Genomic DNA, 15103 nt, shown 5'->3' with positions numbered 1-15103 from the left:
ATCTGATGTCCCTGGGCTCACAAGGAGGCCCTTCCCTCCCTCACTCTCCCCACCCCGCACCCACCAGGGAATTTGCATGCTGCTCCCTAGGGAGGACCTTCCTGCAAGTCTGACATAAAAGCTCAGCTCTAACCTGCCATTGACTCATCAGATCTCCTCAACTCAGCTTCTCAAAATGAGGCTCCCTGCTCAGCTCCTGGGGCTGTTATTCCTCTGGATCTCTGGTGAGGACAGAGGGAGGTGAGCCAAGGACCCCAATTATTCCCATGTGTGCTGTGTCCACATAAGGGATGTGTAGGTCTATCCTCCAGGATGAGGCAGCTGAGGTCAATTGATGTGAGAGTGTATTCCAGAAGGTGCAAGGAACTGACTCTGATGAAAGTTGTCACATAATAAGAGGGGGATGTTAAAGGGAATTCTAGAGAAGCTTTTAGAACTTACTCAATTGGAGTTCTTTATGTATATAAATAGTTTTAGTGTATAAATCAAAAACAAAAATTAATTTACTCTGAAATATACTGAAAAGAAAAAGTGCAAAATGTTTTCTTAAAGTTTATATATAATCATGCATTATTCTGTGATTTTTACAGGAACCAGTGGGGATATTGTGATGACCCAGACTCCTCTCTCTGAGCCCATCACCCCTGGACAGCCAGCCTCCATCTCCTGCAGGTCCAGTCAGAGCCTCCTACACAGTAATGGAAACATGTATTTGCACTGGGTTGTGTACAAGGCAGGCCAGGCTCCACGGGGTCTAATATATCTTGTATCCAACCGCTACACTGGGGTCCCAGACAGGTTCAGTGGCAGTGGGTCACAGACAGATTTCACACTGAGAATCAGCAGGGTGGAGCCTGAGGATGCTGGGGTGTATTACTGCTGGCAAGATATACATGCTCCTCTCACAGTGGTGCAGCCCTGAACAAAAACCTCCCTGCCTGGGTGACCCAGCTTCCACATGAGCTTGGGTCTGGGCAGCAGCTCAGCAGATTCTCTGCCCTGTGAGAGGAAGGTGCTGGGAACTCAGGGAACAGGTGCAGCTGAGGGCTTTGGACCATGACTGCCTGGGTCACAGCTCAGGCCACATCCATGAGTGACCCTGTCAGCTGCAGCAGCCTAGCTTGGCATGAGGAGGACAAGCATAGAAGTGTCCAGGGACCTTCTGAATGAGCAGGAAGGATGAGCATGGGCACTGCAGATGGAGCAGGACCTGTTCTGGGCAGGAGTTGGCCAAGTTAGTGAAGAGATGAAGTGAAATGCTAGAGGTCCCTCCAAAAGCTGTTTTGTGTGAAATTCAAATACAAACCTAATAAAACAAACAAACAAATGAAATAGAGAAATGACTTTGCCTGCAATAACTAATAAGAGGAACTTCATGAAATTAACTTATTAATTTTGCATAAGATCTTGCATTTCTCTTATTATTACATGAGACGTTCCACAGCTAAACACTCAAGGTCACTCCAGATGAATTGGGCTGCAGAAAATACCCACAAAAGGACAGGGTAATACCTTTTATTTGGGTCCTTTGGTGGCTTCTCTGTCCTTAGGGGTCCCTGGAATGAGAGAGAGGAGCAAGTGCTGAACGCTTTTTTTGGGAAGAAACCATTCAAATGAGGCAAGGGGTCAGGATTCAGGGGGTAGAGTCAGCTTTGTGGTGTCTTCTGTCAGCAGATTGACTGACATCTAGGAAGTCCACATCCAAAGGCAGAGCAAGAGAAGGGGATACCAAAGGGAATTTCCATGGAACCTTCTATCCTTAACAGCAAAGGGCAGGATTACAAAAGAAACAGGTGAGGGTAACTCAATCCTAGGGGCATGCCCCACAAAGAAAAAAGACCAAGTCAGGAGTCATGGCACTACCCTGCCATACACAGTGCTCTTTCAGGTCCCTGTGGTGCATCAGAACTGGGAGGCATAGTCACTCAAAGTGGTCCCCACAGTTATAGGATTCAGCAGAGGTAGAGGGATGACACAGACTCTAGTCACACTGCCTGGGACCCCTCGACAGCCTGAGTCTATCTGGGGAAGGATAGGAGTTGGAAAAGTCACTCATTATTCTCTCAGAGGGTGGAAGTTTGTCCCTGGGGACCTGCGACTCTGGGTCTCTACTGCCTCAGTGACTCCTAAAGATCCTGGCTAGATGCCCCTCAGGTCACCTCACAGTTTTCTAGTCAGGCCACCAGGGCTGCTGATGCTCTGGACCCTGGTGAGGACAGAAGTGGTGAGGAAGGAGAATATGAAAGAGAGTGAACATTGGGGTTCCCATTCTGCCCAAGGGTGGGGACCTGAGGGCATCTGCCCTCCTCAGATGCTTGGGCATGACTGCAGGGAGATGGTCACTCAGGAGAGCCATTATGGACAAGGTGAATATGATGTTGACTCAAAGGCAGAGCTTGGCTGGGAAGGTCAGCAGGAGATGCAGTGGAGCCCAGGTGCCCTCCACTGGCCACAGAAAACACAGCACGCAGAGTCCGGGGAGAGTCCCCTGGGAATGGGTGAGGTGTCTTCTGCTTTCTGACTCAGCCCCTTTCCTCCCCCTGAGCACAGCACACGTCCAGGGAGAATCCCAGCCTGGGGTCCAAAGCTCAGCTCCTGTCCTATCTTTCAAGGAGGTTCCATGCCACTGCCCAGGTCAGCTGGATTATCTTCTCCACACTCAACCTGAAACATAGATTTGTGATATTTTTTTAAAGAAATATGGGGTAACATTCCCTGCAAGATTATAAACTCATGTATAATTAACAAGTTACCATGAGTAAAAACAATCATAAAGAAATGATTAATAAAAAGAAAATCAAAAACCTGGAAATTCTCCACTCTATTTTCAAGACATTATATTTCGTCTTCATTGTCTGAGGTTCATTCTTCCAACTGGTCTCTGTGTTGGTGGTGCCTTCTTTTGAATTCTAACTTTTGGTTAATTGTTTCTTCATTTTTAGGATTTCTGCTTGTATTTTTCTCACAATCTCTGTTTACTGAAGTGATCTTTCACTTTCTATATATCTTCTTTGATTTCACTCTTTACACTATCCCTTACTTCACAGATCACATTTCCACTGTGCAATCTGAACTCCTTCTTGGACGTTGATTCTACTGTGGTATCAGTGGGTTCTGTCTTTGGAGCATCTTGTTTTGTTTGGGGCAATTTATTGCCTTGAAAGAAGTATTTTATATACTCTGAGTATATCTCTTCAGATGCTTTAAGATGGGGCTTCTGGTTTCTTTATCTCAGCTCAGTGCGACGTGAATAAATAAAATCCTCTCTAATTCTTGGGAACCTGAGGGCTGTGCTGAGGGGATTTCTCATTGGATCCCAGGTCTCTGACTCTCTGTTTCTCCATAATTAAGGCTAGATGTCAGATTCTCTTCCTCCTTCCTGTCCAAACCCCACTGTCATGGTCCTTCTCTAGGATACTTGCAGGACATGGCCAGATTGTCTCTCCTCTCTTGATTTGTCTAATTGCTCAAGATATAGGTAGGACGGATCCATGAAATCTAAGTCCAGCCACATTCCTGGAGTTTCAGTTATGAGCCAAGATCTGGGTTTAGCTCAGTGGTAGAGTGTTGCCTGGGATGCATGAGGCCCTGTATTTCATGCCCAGCATTGAAAAAAAAAAGGTAAAGTAAGAAAGAGACATATGTCTAAGTAGTGACCACACACACCATCGACACTCCTGCCTTGGCATGCCTCAAATCATTCCAGGCTGCTGAAACTCACTTTTATTCTGACATCTATAAATCAATCTTGCTACATAGAAAATTTTATTGCTGTATTAATTTTCCCTTCAAACAGAAATTCTAGAGCTGAAGAAGGTACTGAATGAGATAGAAAATGCTATAGAGAGCTCAACAGCAGACTCCACCTTGGAGAAGAAAGCAGCTGTGAATTAGAGTGTGTGAAAGTATCCACTCATAAGAGAATAAAGAAAAAGAAACAAATGACATGGATAAAATGTACTGGATGTATTGAACAGGTTCAAAAAAACCAACAAATGCTATATAATATATATATATATATATATATATATATATATATATATATATATTCCAAAAATAGGAGACATTTAATGAGGATGTAATTGTTAAAAGTAATAATTCTTGAAAATTTCCCAGATGATAGGAGGAATATGGACATTCAGGTTAACTATGCTTGAAAGTCCCAAGTAGGACTAACCTAAAGATGTTCACACTAAAATATAATATAAACAAATTATAAAAATTTACAGAGATAGTTTTGAAAGCCACAAGAGAAAAGGAACTCACAACATCCAAGGGAACTTCCATATGGCTATCAGGAGATTCTCAGAAGAAACATGCAGGCAGGAGGAAAGATAATAATGTCTGCAAAATACTAGGAAAAAGAGTTTCAAGGAAGAATAACCAGTCATTGACCCCCCTTTTACCCATGCAATTTGTAACCTATCTTTAAGCAATTATCAAATTTTACCAGTTTTTGATCCTCATAAAAATAGAATCATGGGTAATGAGCTGTGGTATATCTAGCTCTTTCGTACTCTTGCAGGGTTCTGGAAGTCAGTGGCCATTTTCACTGGTGTATAGTATTCCATTACATGCACTTCCCTTTTTCTATTTATCCATTCTTCCCTTGATTGGCATTTAGATGATTCAGGTTGCAGTTATCATAGATAATGCTGTGAGGTCCCTGCACATGGGAATCTGTGCACATCTGCATGTGCTCTGAGTGGAAAGCCTGGATCACAGGTACGTGCATGGTCAGGGCAGGTCTCCAACTCAGGTACCACTTCACATTTCCAAACACATGACACTGTTCTAGATCATTCCTCAGACTGCACTCCATGTTTTTCATGGTTCAGTTTTATGACCTTTCTTCTGAAGGTTTCTGCTGCTTTGTTGCAACTTTCACTCTCTGATGACTATTGATGTTGAGTCTGTTTTATATACTAGATGACTGTTTGCACATGGGGCTGATGGAGAACTTTTCCTATGAAGAAGTTTTGTTCATACTTTTTGTAATAACATCTCTGTCATAAAAACTGACCATCTATGCATTTATCAGTATCTGAACACTAATTCTTTTCCCCTGGCCAGCTTAACTGAGCTCCCAGCACCAGAGTCCTGTACCCACAGGGTAAGAACTCATCATGGTGCTTCTCCTGATTTGCCTTCTTTTAGCATCCTGTCACTCACTGGTTGGTGGAGCATTACTGCACAGAGCAGGGCACACACATTCAGGGACACCTACTCATGTGGGCCTGATCTGATGATTGAGCTCTGGGACTAACAAGGAGAAAAAAAAAAGGCACAGAGGAACTTGTCCAGGCCTAGAAAAACCTCTCTGTGGCCCTCAGAGTCTGGCTGCCTGTGAGCTGTGCCCTCAGCAGGTGGAGGCAGCAGGACAAGCAGCTGGGGCAGCCCAGCCTCACACTTCTGCTTTCTGGGAGGTATTTGTCATGGCCTGTGTCACTGTGGGAGGGGAACTGTAATCTTGTTGACAGAAATAAGTGGCAAAATCTTCAGGCTCCAGGCTGCTGATGGTGAGAGAATAATCTGTCCCAGATCCACTGCCACTGAACCTCGAGGGGACCCCAGATTGCAAATGGTTGGTATAATAGATCAGGAGCTTAGGAGCTTGCCCTGGTTTCTGCTGGCACCAGCTTAATTCATTGCCAATACCCTGACTGGCCTGGCACCTGATGGTGACTGTTTCTCCTTGAGATTTAGACAGCGAGGTTGGAGACTGGGTCATTATAATGTGACATTTGACACCTACAATTGAACACATAAGAAGAAATATGCACACAGTTAATAATGTCATAAGAGGATTTCCCTGAACACCAGGCAGCACTAATGAAATTGGTCTGAGCACATCCCCAGTGCTGTCCCTCCTTACCTGGGAGGCAGAGCAGCAGGAGCCCCAGAAGCTGAGCAGGAGCCCTCATGGCCATGCTGTGTCCTGACAGGGACTGACTCCCGCACAGGGTGTGAGCAGCCTCTTAAGAAGTTCTCAGGGCAGTGGGCTGTGCTGTTGGCACATGCAAATCAGCAGGGCTGGGCAAGCTGGGCACAGATGCAGGGAGGCTCCTCTCAGGCCTGGCCAAGTGTCCCCAGGTGTCCCAGCATAGGCCAGGGCATCACGGATTTGCCTAGAGAAAATGTGTTTCCTGAGAGGCACAGGAGGGAACCACCCCTCGTTCCTGTTCCAAGTTCCTCTTGGTCTCATCAAGGTTCAGAACACACTTCTCCTGCTCTCTCTCCAACTAAGACAAGGTTCATGAGCTCTATCACTGCCCCACACCCTGCAGGAGGAGTGACTAACCTCTTCCTTTTTATACCTGAGCACAATATTTACTCCAGAGAGGCTTTCTCTACACCTGACTCCTTGAAGACCTGGGCATGAAAAATCATCAGTATTTCTAGCCAGAATTGCAAAGTGGGGTTAGAGGGAGCAACAGAAAAGGACAAACACATCAGGGGCAGGCACCATGGTTAGTAAGGAGGGGAAGGTCGTTGGCCATGTGCCTGTGCTGTCCCTTCATCCCAGCTGAGCTCTGGTCCGGCTCCACTCTGAAGGCTCCAACACTTCCTCTGAACTTGCTGCGAAGGTCAGGAGTTGGCCCTTCCACACCTGAAAGGTCAGCTCCCTCCCTGTCTGCAGGCTGCTTCACCCATCAGGCCACGTGGTCCCTGAGATCTTCTCATTATTGCTTGTGCCCCTCCCCCAGCTCCACCTGAGCTTTGGCTTCAGAAACTAAAGGTCTGCTGGACCAGCTGCTCCACTGTCCTGAGTCTACCTTGTTTCCTAACCTGTCTTTATTCTGTCACCAAATCTCACCCAGGTCCTAAGAGAACACTGACCCCAGAGGCTGGTGCAAGGCTGGGGGCACATGCTTGGTGAGGAGAAAGGTGTGTCAGAGGACTGGGCTGGAAAACCCTCCATTCCATGTTACTACAGCAAAAGAGGACACCTGGGTGGTGGCGGGGACACTCGAGCAAGGGGAGGAGGGTGTCCTCTCATGCAGATGGTATTAGTGCAGTCCCCTGTGCAGGTCAAATGTGGAGAACAGTGAGGAAGACACACTGTAGTGTGGCGCCAGTGGGCAGGTGGGGGACATAGGCAATGGGAGGAGGGCTTCTGTTACAGTTTATATATGAAGGGTCCCCCAAAGTCTCATGGGGTGAAGACCTTATTATGGTACTCATCCATTTGATGAATGAATGACTTAAATAAATTTGGGAGGCAGAACATAGTGAGAAGGAGGAGGTCACTGAGATTGTGCCCTGGAGCGTGTTTCTTTGTCCCTAGCCCTTCCTCGTACCTTCCTGGACCCATGGCTGAGCAGCTTTCCTCCACCCAGCCCTTCCACCATGATACTTCTGCCTTGGAGCCAGCTGACCATGGACTGAAACCATGACCCAGAATAACTCTTTCCTCCTCTAAAGTGTTTTAACCCCAGTTTTTTTCTCAGTGACAAAAGGCAATTGACACAGCATCCATATATGTGTGTAAAGTGGGTTGTGTCCTAGCAAGGGGTATCAGACCAGGATCAGGGTACTTTCACGAGTGGCCATGAGGCTGTCTAATGGAGGGCAGGCCAATGTCAAGAGGTTGCTTTCAGTCAGGGGAATGTTGGTGGGAAACAATGCACCAGAGACAATCAGAGCCAGGATTCTCACTGTAGGTGGAAGGGATCCCAAACAAAAAGGGACATCGCTAGAACAAGCACGATTTTGACTAGAATCAAAAATATCAGAATAAACTCAGAATTGTATGTAGGAATAGACAAGAGTGTGCATGCAGATGGATAAGGAGATGATAGATGTTGAGGTCCACAGATGGGTTGATTGAGAGACTTATCTACACATTCTTATCTACACATACCCAGGCACAATAGTCCATGCTCCTAACATGCACTCATAGTGACCAGATTTATTTGCCAATAAAGGAATCTTAGGATAAGAAACCCCTGTACCACCTTGAGTTGGGAACACAAAAAGTCCTCCAAAAATGATGAGACCCTGGCTAAAGTAAAGAGAAACTACCAGGAAGGAGCCTCTCACTGCCCAGGCCTGGATAATCTTGAGAATCAAGATTTATAATTAGGACAAACTAACTCATTGAACAAAAGATGATACATGAGCTCCGCCTGATACTGGCACTTTGATGAGGAATAGGATATCTATAAAGGATTTATAGATATCTATATCTATACACTTTTCAATAATTTCATGTTAACTCTTTTTGAGCTCTATTATTGGAGATGGATCATAGCAAGGACCTTGGGCATGCTAGGTAAGTGCTCTGGCACTTAGTCACACCCCAGCCTCATGCTCATTTCTAACAGCCAAAGATGAACTACAGGAAAGAAGTCTGGAACATTTCTTTAACCCAGGAATCAACGTGAACATCTGCAGTAGTGAGACAGATTGAAATCAGGCACCACCCACTAGGGAGCCCTAAAAGAAGAGCATCATTTCTAGATATTCCTGCCAGAGATGCTGCAGCTAACTTCTACCATGAGTGGTAGACAAACATCCTAATTGACAGACATTCTCCCAAACAGCTTTCTGAGCTCTCCAAAAGTGGTAAGATCATGAAGTTCAGGAAAAGTTCAGCCAAAGCGGGTTGCAGCAGCTATCAGCTCTGTCTCCCAGGACAGAGTCCTGTAGGCTGCAGAGTGCTCACAGTGGATGTGTGGCTCCCAGAGCAGCTCTGAGGCAGAGTCCCCGTGGGAAGTTACAGCTTCCCATTGACAGTTCTGAGCTGAGGGGCAGGTGGACAGTGTTGCCTTCCTCTGACCCAAAACCATCTTGAGAACCGCTTTCAGGATTTGGTATTTATAATTTGATTTCCTTGATTCGGCTTGATTTGGGTTTGCTCGGCTCTTCTTTTATTAGTTTGTTAAAAGAGAAACTGAGCTACAGATTTTAAACTTTTCTTCTTTCTTTACTATTAAACACATTGAGAGTCCTATGTTTACATTATTTGTTCCTTCGTGTGTTTATGTACTGCCCAGAAAGCAATAGAAAATCTCAATTTTCTCTCACTTGAGAAGAATCTGAGAAACACAGGGACCTGGGAAACTGGGTTAGAAATCACCTGGAGATACATTTCTGATGCTTTTTACCTGAAGGAGCTCCATTCTTAATAATCTTGTCACAGGGAACATTTTGGAGAAATAATTTTTTTAAATATCAAAATGATAAGAAATCTTGACTCCTCAAGACACCTACTAGCTGGTGTTCACACTCACTAATACCGAGATATGGGCACAGTGGACAGAATATGAGGTTTGCTTTTTGTTCAGGAAATATTGGAAAGGTGAAGAGATTTTTATGCAGACACAATTAACATGCCAAGGCAGTTCATTTTAAATCAGTCAAAAGGAGATTATTCTTGGTTGGCCTGATTGATTCACATCAGAGCCCTTAAAAGGGAGTCAGCCTCTCACTCTGGTGGAAGGATTCTTTATACTGGTCTCATTACTGAGCTGCCCATATGGTAGGAACTTCTGGTGTCCTTCAGGGTTCTACAATTGCCTCTGACCAACAGCCACCAATAACTCAGCATCATCAACCACACAAGACCGAAGAACTTAATTCTGCCAACAACCTTGGTGTCCTTGGAAGCAGATTCTTCAAGTTTGCAGAGGAGGATGCAGCTTAGAAAACACCTTGATTGCAGCCAATGAGAAGCTGAGGATAGGACCCAGTCTAGGTCGGCCCAACTCCACTCCCACAGAAATTGTGAGATCACCAGGGAGTGTGCTAATTTGTTGTGAATAATTAGAAAATTAGTACAATGCCAGCCATGGTGGTTCATGTGTGCAATCCAAGTTATAATAGAGATTGAGGCAGGAGTGGATCACGATTGAGGCCACCCTCAGCAACAGAGTGAGACCATGTCTCCAAATAAATAAATAAATAAAAAATACTGCAACAGAGCTCAGGGGTAAAGAACCCTGTGTTTAATCCACTGTGCAGATGGAAAGAAAGCAAGAGAGGGAGGGAGAAAGAGAGGGAGGGAGGGAGGGAGGGAGGAAGGAAGGAAGGGAGGGAGGGAGGAAGGAAGGAAGGAAAAGGGAAATGGGTGCAGCTGTAGGCTGTGGACCACAACTGTGTCAGCCACAGCTCAGGGAAAACACATGCATGGCCCTGTCAGCTGCAGCAGCCTGGCCTGGTGTGTGGAAGACAAGCACAGAGGTGTCTAGGCTCCATCTGACAGGACAAGATGATCATGGACACTGCAGAAGGAGCAGGACCTGGGCCCTGGGCAGGACTCTGGCACAGGGAGGGCGATGTTGTAGGAAAATTCTAGAGCCCCCCCCCCTTGTTCTTGCTAATGCTGCTCTTTGTGAAACTGGGATTCAAACCTAACCACAAACTGATAGAGATGACTTAACCTGCAATCATTATAGAAGACAATCATAGAAATGGTGCTAGTGCTTGACCTCAGTCTTGTGCTTCTTCCTTATTATTCCAGGACCCAGCAGGATACAGTGATGTGCACACTCCACTCTCCCTGCCACTCACCCTGCAGAGCCCACCCCTATCTGGGAACAATCAGAGGTGAAGAGGTCACTCTAGGCTTGCAAGGTGGTGCCCTGGTGCCCTGCAGGTGTACATGGGTCAAATTGTTTCTTAACACTCAAGTGGAGGGGACTTGAGCACCACCTCCTCCCATCACCACATCAGACACAACTGCCCAGGAATGGACCTGAATAGAGAGTGGAAACAGGATGACGAAAGGTCAGGAATGTACCATCACCTTTTTCTAGAGTGACAGAGCTAAGGAACTAGAGAATGGCCTGTGGGAGAATGAGCAGAGATGAGGTCAGGACAACATGTGGAGTATGAAATGATCCTCAACAGGAGCCAAAGGCCTTGACCTGCAGTGCACACTTAGCTTTGGCTCAGGACTTTGTTGTTTTACAATTTTGTTAAATTATGGGAATAAAAAGGAAACAATGAGAGGGAGAAGGGAGAGAGAGAGAAAGAGAGAGAGAGAGAAGGGGAGGGATAAAGAGAGAGAGATTGATTTCAGAAATAAGAGAAAACATATTTTAATACATGGACTTTTACAGAAATGGTAGGCTACGTCCACAGACTGAAATACTGATGGGTAGATAAGTAGGGAGATAGAGTTCAGAAATGGTAGGAAATGAATTTAAATGAGTTTAGTTTTGCAGAAGTTATATCAAACATCAAGATTTATTGTATAATATTAAAAATTCTTAAAAAACAACAAAAAAACAAAAACAAAAAAAGAGGAGATGAAAGGAGGGAGGAAAGAATATGGAGGAAATGAGTAAAAAAAAGACAGGGAGACAAAGACAAGTGACAACCTTGGTGCCAGTTTCTATCCCCCATGACAAGGACAGGCCTGAGCTGTGGCCCCCTTGGCCCTGAGGCCCTGACAGCACTGCCCACACCAGGGCTCAGGACCTGGCTCTGCAGTCACAGCCAGAAGACAGCACAGAACCCACTCCTGAGAGCCCTGCAGGGCCCCATTCAAGCCAGGGGTCAGGCTTTCAGCTAGGGTCAGTGTGACCAGGACCCTGGACACCATCCTCCCAGGACTGCCAGGGCTGCAGCAGGCTCTGAGTAACCAGGGAGGGAGAGGGAGAAGTAGGATCCCCTGGGACATGGGGCTTCCCTCACCCTGGGAAGGCTGCTATTCCAAGGTACATGTTGGAGAGGGGAATGTTACCGGCCTGTCTCAGTTACAGTCTCACTGCTGAGCAGCCACATGGAGCCTCTGAGGAGTAAAGGCCACCCCAAGTCCTATTGAATCCTCACACATGGTCTTCTAAGGCCCAAGACCACAGAGTCGGAGGTTCTGCACACAAAATCAGAAGGATCACTTCAGTAGGAATAAAAACAATAGAAATAATACAGTTAAACAGTTCTGCCCAGATGTCAGATTTGGAGCTGTGAAAGCATATTGAAAAAACAAATCATAAAAATGAAATGATGGGCCAGGACATGCACTAGAAAAAATTAAAACACATGAATAAACTAAATATTATGGACACCTGAGGGTATTTCATATTCAAGCAAATTATATAATTTACCATGAAATTTTAGCATTAAAGCAGAAAGATTATTAACATCCAAATATTTATTAAGTTTTCACTTAGTCAATGTGATCTTCCATTTTTTTATATCATAGAAATAATATGGTAACATCAATTCATCAGTTATAAAACATTAATATACATTCCTGTAATCAGATTCACACTTCATCTGGGGCTGCTGATACTAAAACATATGAACACAAAACCCAGGCTTGAGGAGGTCCTCAATTCCTCAAGAAAAGACTGTGAAAGATCAGCTAGTCTCCCCCACCCACCAAGTTGTCCTGCCCCCAGGACCCTGTCAAACTCAACATCTGCTTCATTTCCCCTCCAATCAGCTCCAACTCATTTTCTTCATTTCACATACTTGTGCTCATTCAGATAAGGCACAAGAGACCCAGGACTCAAGAATCCAGAAATGCCAGTCTGCAATCACACCTGTGTTCACAGGGAAGCTGCACATTCAGGACAGGAGGAAAGCACAGAGGTTTATTGGTACCAGGAGGAGCCATGACAGTGTACTTTGATCCTTGGGGCCCAACACCAAGGCTTCACACTGTGGAGAGGATGTGTCTGATGACCTGGGCTCTCTGCAAGCAGCTCAGCTTTCTTGTCCAAAAGAACACAGGCTCACTCTCTCCCAGCTAAGGAGAGGAAGTCTGATACTAATGTCCTTCAGCAGTAGACCCAGACTACCCTCAAAGTGACACCCTTGGCCCAACAAATGGAATGACCCTGAGGGACATGGAGAGTCTGGACTCATTCCTGTACTAACACAGGGAATCTCCTTTAGAAGTTTAGGCTGGGATGTTGCTGCCCAGGGTCCCTGAAAAGGAGGATCAGATGGAGAAGGATTTATTTATCATTCAAAAAGAATAAACATGGAATCCTTCTTTGTCCACTCTGTCCAGTGGCCTCAAGGGGTTCTTCTCATTTGTAGTGTATGAATGACCCTGAGGGTCCCGCACATAGATATCCTTAGGACAGGATGTCCACCAGTTTCCAGACCTAGCTCTGGGGAATCTCACACCCACTGCCTCAGGTGGACATGTCCCTTCTCCTCTTGCATTGAACAGGTTGACTGGCTTTGCAACTGAAAAAGGTTTTTCCTTTCTCACCAACTTCTCTTCACTGCTGTGCTCTTCTGCACTAGGCCAGGAAAACATAACATCTAACACTGTCCCTGACACTTCTGTATTTCTCTGGGTAACAGAAGACACTAGAAAATCTTGAACTACCTCAACTGCATGTTGTCACTGAAAGAAAATTCAAAGATCAATACTTGTGAGATGGGAATTCTAAGATTTCACCTAAGCTGGGAGGGAGCCAGCAGGGTAGCCATACCCTCCCAGAGTCTGAGGTGCATATAACCTGCATGTTCTTTGGTCTGTGCTGACTTAGGAGGGCTGGCCCTGGGCACCATGACCCCTCACAGAGCAAGGCTTCCATGATGAGGTCTCCTGCCCAGACCATAGGCACCCAGGGCTATTTCTCTACTGTATTTCCTCCAGCTACAGAAGACATCTAATGTCCCTGGGCTCACAAGGAGACTGTTCCCTCCCTCACTCTCCCCACCCAGCACCCACCAGGGCATTTGCATGCTGCTCCCTAGGGAGGACCCTCCAGCAAGGCTGACATAAAAGCTCAGCTCTAACCTGACTCATCAGGACTCCTCAGCTCAGCTTCTCAAAATGAGGCTCCCTGCTCAGCTCCTGGGGCTGCTGCTGCTCTGGATCCCTGGTGAGGACAGAGGGGATTGGGAAGAAGAAGGGGGAGGGAGGGGAGCCCTGGGCCCCCATTCTTCCCATCTATGATACATCCACATGAAAGATGTGTAGATCTGTCCTCCTGGATGACACATGTGAGGTTGATCAATGGGACACAGAAGACTCAAAAGAGGCAAGGATTGGGCCCTGTTATATTGCCATATAGAAACAGGAGGAGGATGTAGGTGAATTCCAGAGAGGCTGCTCTAGCTTAGAAAGTTTGCATCCTTTTTAAAAATTGAATACTTTTGTTGAATAAATTGAAAAATAACTTATTTGAAATAATAAATTATTTGAAAGAAAAATATACATATATCTCTTATTACTTTGACTTTACCCTACATTTTTGTCATTATTTCAGGATCAACTGGGGATATTGTGCTGACCCAGACTCCTCTCTCTGAGCCCATCACCCCTGGACAGTCAGCCTCTATCTCCTGCAGGGCCAGTCAGAGCCTCCTACACAGTGATGGAAAGACATATTTGTATTGGTTGGTGCACAAGCCAGGCCAGGCTCCAAAGCGCCTAATATATCAGGTTTCCAACAGGGACACTGGGGTCCCAGACAGGTTCAGTGGCAGTGGTTCAGGGACAGAGTTCACACTGACAATCAGCAGGGTGGAGCCTGAGGATGCTGGGGTGTATTACTGCTGGCAAGCTAAAGAGTTACCTCACACAGTGGTGCAGCCCCCAACAAAAACCTCCCTGCCTGGTGGCCCAGCTGCCACATGAGCTTGGGTCTGGGCAGCAGCACAGCAGATTTTCTGCCCAGTGAGAAGATGGCACTGGGTACTCAGGGAACAGGTGCAGCTGAGGGCTGTGGACCATAACTGCCTGGGCCACAGCTCAGGCCACACCCATGAGTGGCCCTGTCAGCTGCAGCAGCCTGGTCTGGCATGTGGAGGTCAACAGAGAGGTGTCCAGGGAACTTCTGAGTGAGCAGACAGGATGAGCCTGGTCACTGCAGAGGAAGCAGGACCTGGGCCCTGGGCAGGACTCTGGTAAAGAATCAGAGGACTTCAACTTGAGTGGAAATTCATCTTCGTCCCAGAAATTTATTTTATGCAATTTTGTAATAAACTGTGGAACTAAAAAGGAAACTATGAGAACAGCTGACAGAAGTTAGAGCAGAGGATCACAAGAGAAGGGAGAGTGGGGGGACCACTTACAGAGGACCTCACCAGAAAGGCTCCTCAGAAGACAGAGTCTGACCAAGGATGAAAACAGAGGGGTAGGTAATAATAGAGAGAGGTATATATATATATATATATATATATA

The sequence above is a fragment of the Marmota monax genome, unplaced genomic scaffold (genome assembly GCF_021218885.2).
Source record: "Marmota monax isolate L192 unplaced genomic scaffold, Marmota_monax_Labrador192_F-V1.1 WCK01_AAM20220418_F8-fsc00510, whole genome shotgun sequence".
NCBI classification, from domain to species: domain Eukaryota; kingdom Metazoa; phylum Chordata; class Mammalia; order Rodentia; family Sciuridae; genus Marmota; species Marmota monax.
The sequence above is the reverse complement of the archived record's forward strand: the minus strand, read 5'-3'. Positions refer to the sequence as shown.